This window comes from Thunnus maccoyii, chromosome 14, assembly GCF_910596095.1.
Source record: "Thunnus maccoyii chromosome 14, fThuMac1.1, whole genome shotgun sequence".
Lineage (NCBI taxonomy): Eukaryota > Metazoa > Chordata > Actinopteri > Scombriformes > Scombridae > Thunnus > Thunnus maccoyii.
In genome coordinates this window covers 1,501-12,910 of record NC_056546.1, presented here as the reverse complement: position 1 = coordinate 12,910, position 11,410 = coordinate 1,501, and the positions used below count along the sequence as shown (strand labels likewise).

The 11,410-nt window shown below is 39.5% G+C and overlaps 1 long non-coding RNA gene across 1 annotated transcript; it reads right to left on the bottom strand.

Annotated features, from left to right (window-relative positions):
• Positions 1-1,470: 1,470 nt before the first annotated feature.
• Positions 1,471-5,861, bottom strand: LOC121912009. The gene is made up of 3 exons (XR_006100001.1): positions 5,565-5,861; positions 3,645-3,770; positions 1,471-1,542 (listed from the first exon to the last, which is right to left on the bottom strand). It is a non-coding gene; the product is annotated as an uncharacterized LOC121912009 (long non-coding RNA).
• Positions 5,862-11,410: the final 5,549 nt, after the last annotated feature.

Genomic DNA, 11,410 nt, shown 5'->3' with positions numbered 1-11,410 from the left:
CTGTAAGTAGAATTGAGTTTTGTTATATTTCATGTTATTGCAAGGAAGAGAATATATTTATTACCTCATGAATTATGTTTGTTTATTGAAATGAGTAATTTGTTTGAATAGTGAGCTCATATTGAGACGTGGTTACTGCACATGGGCAGAAGGTTACAAAGTTCACGCTTGCTTTAAGAAACGACACTTACGTTAGAAGAAAGTCAGAAGAAAGTTAAGAGTTGAACTAATCAGGTTTTTGACCGTGTAAACGTATGAACTGTGTTAATGTAACAGAACAACAGGTTGGATATTACCAAGTTCTCCATTTGAGAGAAGCTCAGTCGGATTTCTTTTGGATGGTCAAAAGATGAATGAACGGATCTCTGCCCTTCTGTGGAGTTGTGGATTATTAACAACTATGTGAATACGTGTCAGCAAGTTCTCCCTGGCTGGCTTTCTAAAGGCTTTATAAAAACACTGGATTTCACCCCCATAATCTCAATGAGATTCCAGAATAAATAAAGCTTCATAATAAATATACATTGTTGGTTTTATAGATTAATTTTCTGATCTTTTCTCTGTTATCATACCTGAGTCTGACAATATTCTGATAGATTAAATAAAGAACTAACCAGCAGTAAGATAACTTTATATCTAACTGTAAGAATCCAAAATGTTTAACAGCTTTTAAAACTTGATATCTAAAGATTAATTCTGACACTAGCAGATCAGTGTGGTGTTAACATGTATCACTGTTTGATGATAACAGACTCTTTGCCTACCTGAGCTGTAGCTGTTGACACTGTTACAGAGGTTGATGGTGAGGTTGGCAACGATGTCCAGGAGGAACGAGGAGTCGATGACACTGAACATGTGAATTTCATCAGGATCTGAGGCGATGGTCCTCAGCTGAGCCTCGTTTACATTCTTTACACCTGAGAGAAAAATGTTAAAACTGAACCATAAAAACTTAAAATAAGAAAACAATTTGGTTGGAAAAGTAATAAAATTATTGTTTCCTGCTGCTTCTTGCTCCTTAATTAAACCTTAATTGACAGAACATGCTGATGGTTGTGCATTTTTAATCCCATTAAACAGAAATCATATGTCCTACATTATCACTACCAAAGCACACCACATATTTAGATTAACTTTCTTCCTTGTGAGCAGCAGATTGGTTTAATTCATTTCAGCCCACTATTAAAAGACTTGATTTAATAATGTAAGACATTAACTGATATAAACTATAAATGCAGTCATACACATCATCTTAAGAGTCTTACTAATTAACGTTTTCATTGTGGCAAAATATCATGTTTAATTCATGTTAATGTGACGTTATTCTTTCATGGTAAAATAATGTAGTTTCAGAGTTGCAGAGAGAAAGTCAATCACCAATAGTGTAGATCTCAATGCCGTCGTCTCTCAGGTGATGTGAGTCGAGGGATACGATGTCCCGAGACTCTCCATCAGTAATCAGAATGAGAATTTTTTGGGAGTCTGAACGCATTCCCTTATCGGGTCGAAAGAACACATATCGGATGTCCCACAGAGCATCTCCTGTATGACAGAAATAAAGAGGCTTTAAAAGATACAGAGACTTTATTTCATGTGTTGCTTGTTCCAGACATAAAGGTCCCGTTACTTTGTTCATAGACTGTTAGGTGACTGACAGCTGCAGCACTTCAACACCTGTGTAACAAAATATCTGGTTCTTTGATAAAAAGTCAAAGCTAGAAGCCTGTAGACATAAAAACTGAGAGAGAGAAGTTAACTACGACTCCCAAGATGCATTTCAGTCAGAAACATCCAATCACAGAGCTTCAAATTCTATTGTGAGACTTTTATTTGTATTATTATAATTATTATAATCACTATCACTATAACAGCATCAGCAGTCTGTGATATATAACATTATACCATGATACTATACAATAATGTTATATCACAATATTAATAATCATAAGACTATTACAATAACATTATTATTAAAGGAACATTCTGGTTCATTTCAACCTGATGTATTTCCCATAAATGTGGCCATTGTGTCTCTATGTGTCAGGCTAACTTTGTTCTCTCAGCTCTGTTATAGAGATTCAAGGGATTCAGTAAAAGACGTTTATTACACACAATGATGAACATCAGGGCGAGCTGCTGAGACTCCTACAGCTTTCCACATAAATATGATTTTGACACGAATCTCTTCAAAAGTTTGTTTGTGAGTCTGAATGAAAGTAAACAGAGTGTGTGAGTGTGTGTGTGTGTGTGTGTGTGAGTGTGTGTGTGTGTGAGTGTGTGTGTGTGTGAGTGTGTATGTGTGTGTGTGTGTGAGTGTGTGTGTGTGAGTGTGTGTGTGTGAGTGTGTGTGTGTGTGAGTGTGTGTGTGTGTGAGTGTGTGTGTGTTCCGTTAGTGGTAACAGTTTCCACAATATTAATAAATGCCACTCAACTGAAAAAATATCACTATATATCACACTAACCAGCTAACTTTAGCTTCATCTGAAGCTTCCACTGACTGTATATGAACATGGACGTCACTACAGTTCCCCAAAAGTTCCCCACAAGCAAGATGGCCGCTCCCAAAAAGGAGATATTTTAGCTTCACTTTTCCATAGCAGTGGAGACGCGTCGTCCATATTTATACAGTCTGTGACGTGTTGAACTCTCTTCTCGTCCAGCGAGGGGAGAAGCTCCAGAAGAAAAGGGGGAGAAGCACACTGCACAATTCACCTCCGTTGGTGATCTGGCTGACCGAAAAAGCGAACCTTCTCCCAGCGCAGACACACTGAAAGGGACGAGACTTGTTTCCGACCAGTACAGAAAGGGGAGTGATGTCACGGCTGCGTTGCCATGGCTCCTCCCACATACTAAATCACAGTTGTGTGTAAGACATGTGATAGATACGTAGCTCAAACGTCCACGTGACCACAGTGTAGACAAACATTCAGCCCTACGCCGTCCCTACGTCAAAAAGGAGCGGCTATGTCGACGTCCACCAATAGAACAGAATCCTTAATGGTCAAAACGACTTAACACGTTCAAAATCGACGTGTTAACTGTCGTCTTAAGACGTACAAATTAGACATATTAATGTGAACTTCAAATTAGACATTTTGATCCATATGGCTTGCCGTACTTAGCCTGTTCACTGATGCACGGAGCAGGTTAGGACATCTTAACAGGGAAAAACTAAAACAATCTCATGTTTGCTTGTTTGCATCCTGTCCAGTTAGGAATCATGTAACGGAGCTGAGAGAACAAAGTTAACATCACACATAGAGCCACAATGGCCACATTTATGGGAAATATATCAGGTTCAAATAAACCAGAATTTTCCTTTAATATTTCTGGAATCACTATAAATGAAAATACTTTTTACTAAGTTTATCTGAAGTCTGTTCTGAAGATGTTATTTGTTAGCAGAGACACAGTTTTCTTGATCAGTCAAGAGACTGAATTTCATTCACAAATTGCTGGATATATTCAATATATTCTATACTATAAATATTTCAAGTGAAAATATGGATCACTAACAGCTTCTCTTTCCACCGCTGACAGACCTAAATACAGAAAGTAAATATATTTGGATCTAATCAGAGTCTCTGCCTCAGTCCCTCACAGTGTAAAGCTGGTGTGGATCAGACAGTCTGCTGTTAAATTACCTATGAAGTAGTCGTCTCCTCCTCTCTTTGGCAGGTTGGCTACGGCCTCCAGCAGGGATTGTTTGGTCTGGTGAGTGTTCAGGTACCAGTCGGTCACTGAGAAAAATCCATTGCACTGAACCAGACCTGCAGCAAACACACAGAAATGTGTGAAACTGACACACTGACCCAGCTTTTGATTTTAAATGATAATGAGAATAACAATGAGAATAATGATAATTGTTGTTTTACAAGCTGAATCATAATTACTATGAGTTATAAATGTGTGTTTCAGTAGATGAAGCACTGAATTTTAAGGTAGGTGTATCACCTGAACATTTCATTTTGAACGTTTTGAGAATTCTGCAAGTTATTACAAAGCTAAAATATGTCTGCATGTTTTGGGAAATAACTGGCAGTAATGGAGGCTGTATGCAGACAGCAGTTATTTAGCTTAAACATGTAATTTGGGAGCTGCACCTATATTTGAATATTTTCACATTGTGGTGTAAAGATTTTAGTATTTTGAGTACTTTATACACAAGCAGTAGTAGTAATAGTACCAGGAGCAGTAGTGTGAATAGTTGTAACTGATTGATGAAACCAATCAGTTAAACAAACCCCAAGCATGCCTTAACGACATAAAGACCTGGATGACCTGCAATTTTCTGCTACTAAACTCAGATAAAACTGAAGTTATTGTGTTTGGCCCTAAACACCTTAGAAACACATTATCTAATGATAAAGCTACTCTGGATGGCATTACCCTGGCCTCCAGCACCACCGTAAGGAATCTGGGAGTTATCTTTGATCAGGATATGTCCTTTAACTCCCACATAAATCAAATCTCAAGGACTGCCTTTTTTCACTTACGTAATATCACAAAAATCAGGCACATCCTGTCCCTAAAAGATGCAGAAAAACTAGTTCACGCATTTGTTACTTCTAGGCTGGATTATTGTAATTCCTTATTATCAGGCTGCTCTAACAAGTCTCTAAAGACTCTCCAGCTGGTCCAGAATGCAGCTGCACGTGTTCTGACTAAAACTAGAAAAAGAGATCACATTTCTCCCATTTTAGCTTCGCTGCATTGGCTTCCTGTAAAATCTAGAATAGAATTTAAAATCCTTCTCCTAACTTACAAAGCCCTTAATGGTCAGGCACCATCATATCTTAAAGAGCTCATAGTACCGTATTATCCCACTAGAACACTGCGCTCCCAGTATGCAGCTTACTGGTGGTCCCTACAGTCTTTAAAAGTAGAATGGGAGGCAGAGCCTTCAGCTATCAGGCTCCTCTTCTATGGAACCATCTTCCAGATTGGGTCCAGGGTGCAGACACCCTCTCTATGTTTAAAAGTAGGCTTAAAACTTTCCTTTTTGATAAAGCTTATAGTTAGGGCCGACCAGGCTCGCCTTGGATCAGCCCTTAGTTATGCTGCTATAGGCCTAGACTGCTGGGGGACTTCCCATGATGCACTGGGCTCCTCTCTCCTCCTCCTCCTCTCCATCTGTATGTATTCATGTAACATCAATGCATGTCACTAACTTTGCTTCTTCCCCGGAGTTCTTTGTGCTTTCTCATCTCACAGAAACCCCTGGGTTCTGGGCCGAGCCTTCGCGGTCCTTCACAGTCCTGATGGCATCCTTCTGTCCCCCCTCCCCCTTTCCCTCTCTCTTTCTCTCTCTCAAACCAACCGGTCAAAGCAGATGGCCGCCCACCAAGAGCCGGGTTCTGCTTGAGGTTTCTACCCGTTAAAGGGGAGTTTTTCCTTACCGCTGTCACCAAGTGCTGCTCATGGGGGAATTGTTGGGTCTCTGTAAGTTAAAGAGTTCGGTCTTGACCTGCCCTATGTGAAAAGTGCCTTGAGATGACTTTTGTTGTGATTTGGTGCTATATAAATAAAAATTGATTGATTGACTGTAGTAGTAAAATTATTACCGATCTGGACTTTGTCAGGGCCGATGTTGAAGTTGCTGACTACTTGAGTTAGAAAGGACTTAATGTTTTCATGGTCTTCAGAGGTGGTGTTCTTGGATTCACAGACCAACAGCACGATGTTGGCCTTGGCTGTGCTTTCACACTGAGAACCTGGAGGAAAACAGAGGATTGTGGGATACAATACACAAGAGACCAGATATAGAAGCAAGACTAAGACTGTGTCTGAAATCACTCACTATTTACTACAAAGTTCACTCTATTTACCCTCCTCCATTTTGTTTCAGTGTGTGAATTCTGTGTGTAAATTTATCCAACATTTAGAGCCTCAAATGATCCACAATGGAACAAAAAAGTCATGTTCATGTCATGTACACTACTTCCTGCAAACAATCCCACAATGCCATGCGTTGCATTTAATAGATCTGATATAGATTTTATAGAAATTAGCGGTGTGCAGCTCTACAGCGAACAGTGATGATGTCCAAAATCTAGATTTTCACTTTTCAATGCTAACATTAGCATATTTTATTAGTTATCAGTTTTGAGGGTATTTGTTCATAAACCAAAGTGGATTCATTGTCCAGCACTGATGGAGGTGCGGGTAACGTCCTCCAGCTCCTCCTGGGGGATCAGAGGCGTTCCCAGACCAGATGAGATATATTCTCTCTTTTTACCTGTTGGTTGGGGTTTATCTTCAGCCTGGAGTCCTGCAGAGAAAATCAGAAAATTAATATTTATATTGTTGCAGAGCTGTGAACTGAACAAACACTGTGAGGCTTTGCAGCAGCTCAGAGCTCATCTCACTGAAAACACACAGATGTTGAAGTCGATGCTACAAACAATTATAATTTGTGTATGAAAATAACGTTAAATTTTCAGTGACTAGAAAACTGAGCTACTGCAGTATGAGGTACTCTCAATTATTCTGGGGTGAAAATAATCCTCATAAAAAGACAAAAAATGAAGGAAAAACAAACGTCTCTCTTTGCCTGGTCAGTCTGAAACTTTAAAACCTTTTTTCTCGACCTCACTGCTTCTACTTTCTGCTGAGCGGCTGTGGCTCAGGAGATAGAGCGGGTCGTCCACTAATCGGAAGATCGGCGGTTCGATTCCTGGCTCCTCCAGTCCACATGCCGATGTGTCCTTGGGCAAGATACTTAACCCCAAAATTGCTCCTGATGGCTGTGCCATCAGTGTATGAATGTGTGTGAATGCTTAGCTTCCTCTGATGGGCAGGTTGGGACCTTGCATGGTAGCCCCTGTAACCATTCAGCGTATGAATGTGTGTGAATGGGTGAATGTGATTCGTAGTGTAAAAAGCGCTTTGAGTGGTTGGAAGACTAGAAAGGCGCTATACAAGTACAGTCCATTTACCATTTACCATTCTTCTCTGAAGAGCAGCAGATGAGATGAACACATGAACACAAGCTCAACAGACGTTTCATACAGAGTTAAAGGAGAACTAACATGTTGGTTTGTTTCCTGTCTGATTGTCTGACTGCTCGTGTTTCTGACCAATCAGACGTCTTTTTAATGATGTCACCATGTTCACAGATCTCAGATATTAACTTGTTGAGTACGATGTTGTTATTACTGATAGAAATGATGAACAAAACTATGAAAATAAACCAGAATTATGTTTTAGTGCAACAGACTGGTTCATATAGAGTTAACCAACAGACTGGTTCATGTAGAGTTAACCAACAGACTGGTTCATATAGAGTTAACCAACAGACTGGTTCATATATCAATCAATCAATCAATTTTTATTTATATAGCGCCATATCACAACAAAAGTCATCTCAAGGCACTTTTCACATAGAGCAGGTCAAGACCAAACTCTTTAACTTACAGAGACCCAACAATTCCCCCATGAGCAGCACTTGGTGACAGCGGTAAAGAAAAACTCCCCTTTAACGGGTAGAAACCTCAAGCAGACCCCGGCTCTTGGTGGGCGGCCATCTGCTTTGACCGGTTGGGTTGAGAGAGAGAAAGAGAGAGGGAAAGGGGGAGGGGGGACAGGAGAGTTAACCAACAGACTGGTTCATGTAGAGTTAACCAGTAGACTGGTTCATATAGAGTTAACCAACAGACTGGTCCATATAGAGTTAACCAGCAGACTGGCTCATATAGAGTTAACCAGCAGACTGGTTCATATAGAGTTAACCAACAGACTGGTTCATATAGAGTTAACCAACAGACTGGTTCATATAGAGTTAATGCAACACAGCAGCTCAGAATGACTTCAATACCCAGAAATCCTGTGTGGTGACATCATATAACTACTGTGCTATTTAAAGACTGTATGTGTGATGAGCAGCTTCTCAGAACTGAAGCCTCTAACCGCAGGTTAAAGCGTCAGTTCACTGGAATTATTTCACCAGATTTTGAGATATCGGCCTTTTCTTCATCATCGTCCTCAGTACGAGCTCATGCTGTGCAGCCAGACTTTGTTTAAACTTGCAGGACTTTATTTTAAATTCTAGATGAGATCCCAACGTTTTCAAAAATACCCAAACTGTCTTCTGAGTTTTGGGGAAATGTGTCTAAAATGATGCAGCAGCAGAAATGTAGATTATTTCCATCTGATGGAACGATGCAGCAATAAAAACTTGGAGCCTTTTTGAAGAATTCACTCATGAGTGAATATGAACAACATGATAGACAATATGTCCGACGCTGTCAGAGTGGAGTTTGATTATTTTAACAATCTTTAAGTGATGAAAAGGGGAAACTGGATTTTAGGGAGTTAAGTGTGAGAAACAGTTTGACAGAGTTACAGGAAGCAGCTCAAACACGTATATTTGATAAGAAGAAAAAGTGTTTCGCAACAGTCAGTCCTTTACATGACAGGAAATGCTCTGCTGTTGCCATGGTAACAGATGTATACTGTGTAATCTCACATCAGATGCTTATCAGTTAGTTTGTCCTCAAAAACTTTCCTATCACAGAAAAACCTCTCAACTTAATTTTGATGACCCCTCCCCAGGAAAATATAAAAAGAAGACAGATGTCCGTCATCAGACTGTTTTCTTAGTCTGACATGTAGACATATACTGTAGCCTGTTTATTTTTATGATAACAGCATGTTGTACTGTTGCATGATGGGATTATTTTCTATTCAGTATTGAAGTTTGCTGCACATAGAGCTGAATTAAACAGTGACTTGCAAGAATGACATTAAGAGTATTGACACGTCTGGCCGAGTATCCACAGTACTGAAAGGAGCGTCGGGGGATTTAATTCTGACATGTTCAATTAACATTAAACCTTTAGTTTTGTTGTATATGATCACATCTCCTATGTGTCCAGATGAGGAAAGACATGAACATGACATCACATCACAGAGTGAAAATATCACACTACTTGATAAATTACTTTTTAAAAAATGGATTTAAATTTTCCTGCAAATGCAGTGGTCAAGTTCAAGTTTCATAATTATTTTATAAATGTTGCTGTAACAGCTGAGAGAAATAACCTCATATGTTTCATAATCTATATAGAATCACTGTGGTTCTGATTCATTTTCCTGAATAAAAATGTTTCAAAAACACAAATGGCACCCTGTGTATAAGTACACATATAACTCTCCTGTAGCTCCTGATGCTTTCATGTAAATGTTTACTGGGCTACACTGTCATATGGAAGCTCTTATATCTCACATTACAGCAACAAAATAACACATCAAATGATTAAAACACATCAAATAAATGTAAAATCCAAACATCCTAAATAAACAGCTCCAGCAATGCATCCATCTAATAATAAACACAGAGGTAGAATAATAAAAAGTCACTTATTAAATGAGAAAAGTCCAAAAAGAACCTCCTCACAAATGAAGTTCAGCTGCATCTTTTTTTTTCAGGTCTATGTTTAGCTTTCGCCACCAGATGTCACAATTTCATTATTTAACGAGGGTCTTCCTCATGTGTTGCTCATGTCCTGCACCGGCCTGTCAATCAAACCTGCCTCCAAAGTCCCTCCCTGTTCTTCTTAATATACCCACAGTCCCTGCAAGTGATGGTCACGTGACCCACAAACAGCCCGAAGACGTCAGCAGGATTTTACATTTATATGCTTTGAATTTTCATTATTAGATGATGAATGAATTATTGGTTTGTTATTAGAAGTTAAAGAGATAAAACTCATTACAGCAAGTATCAGAACTTTTACAGAACACACTTCACTACATTTTACTGACCATGTTGACTTTTACTGCAGTTTTCAAAGCTGCTGTTTGACTTGAACTCAGTATTTTTACATTGCAGCAGAGTCTTACCTGAGCTCCACAGCAGCAGCAACAGCATCAGCAGGTGATCCATGTCCAGGTAGACGTCCGTCTCCGTCTCTGTGTCGTCTCTCTCTGCTCATCTGTTGGACTCATCGTGTCTTTTTATGTTAAACAGATGTGGGGTTTCCCCTAAATCCTTTATCTCCTCATCAGCTTCATGTGCTTTCTGACAGGAAGCTGCTGGCAGAAACTGCTCTGAGTGGCTTCATCATGTGACTGACAGCTAAAGTAAATGAAGGGCATTTATCCAATGCACCTTTCATTCATACACACTCCAGCCTGTTATTTGCACTGGGGATGGGGGGGCATCCATTTAGAAAGGTTGGACCAACCAACTAAAACCTGATGCTCACATGTGGTTTGGATCACCATGACAACACGCAACCAATCATGACAGCTCATTTGGTTTGTAAGGATCAGAGCTATTGATATGTTGATTGACAGTGAGATGGACGAATCGGTGGGTGTAGCAGCCTCATGTGAACAGCTGGCAGTGAAAGGGTTAATGTGAATCTAATGAAGTGACAGGAAAGAGTCTGAGGACAAACTCACTGATGAGCAGCTGAGATTATACTGCTGTTACCGTGGCAACATCACTGCAGTTATTGCGACATACATACCGTACAGTCTGTGAAATCCAGGTTGTCACAAAATGCTCAATAAACAGTAACATCATGTGACAGCAGTGATGGATGAAGTACTCAGATCCTTTACTGCATGAAAAGTCCTACTACAGTAAAAGCATGTTAAAGTATTGCAGTAAAAGTTGTCACATCCTGCCTGGACTTTGTGTGTTTGGACTCTTTGTGTTTTTGTGTTCTTTGGGGTTTCCTGTGTTGCACTTCTGTTGACTCCTGGTCCGGAGCAGGTTATGTTCCAAGTTTCAGCTTAAATCAGCAATAAAAAGCGCCACCCACTAACTACCTGATTTACTGCCAAGTCCGTTTAACACTGCTGGTACTGCAGCTATTAGAACACTGATTAGAATATTGATTAGTCTTTTATCAGACTTACCATTGCTTTGATGTCATATTGTAAATTTGTAATGGTGCAAGAGGTTAGGGTTACTGAGGGATTTTGTTACAATAGATCAAACTGTATTTCAAATAAAAACAAATTAATAAAAAACAAAAAACTAATTAAGAAGTACTTTGATAAAAAAATAAAATAAAATTGATTAGTCTATCTGTATTTATCAGAAGTCAGTTCAACATATCTGGGCTTTCTTTGTGTGAGTGGGCTTGACAAACCCTAAACTCTCAGTCAGAGATAAGTGGTATCACTACGGTGGATATGAACTTTCTTTGTTAACTCAGGCTTTCTGCTTCAGGCTCTGTGCGCGTCCCCATAAAAGGGGGTGTTTGGCGTCACTTGACTCTTTTTCCGTACAAAATGGACCAATCACGTGCTGCCTGCTTCAGTCAGGAGGAACAGGTCATTATAACAGAGAGATATGAATAATATAAACACATTATCACAGCAAGAAGCAACGCTGTCGCTGCAAATAAGGAGAGAGATGAATGCTGGCAGAAAACTGCTGATCGTGTAAATCTGT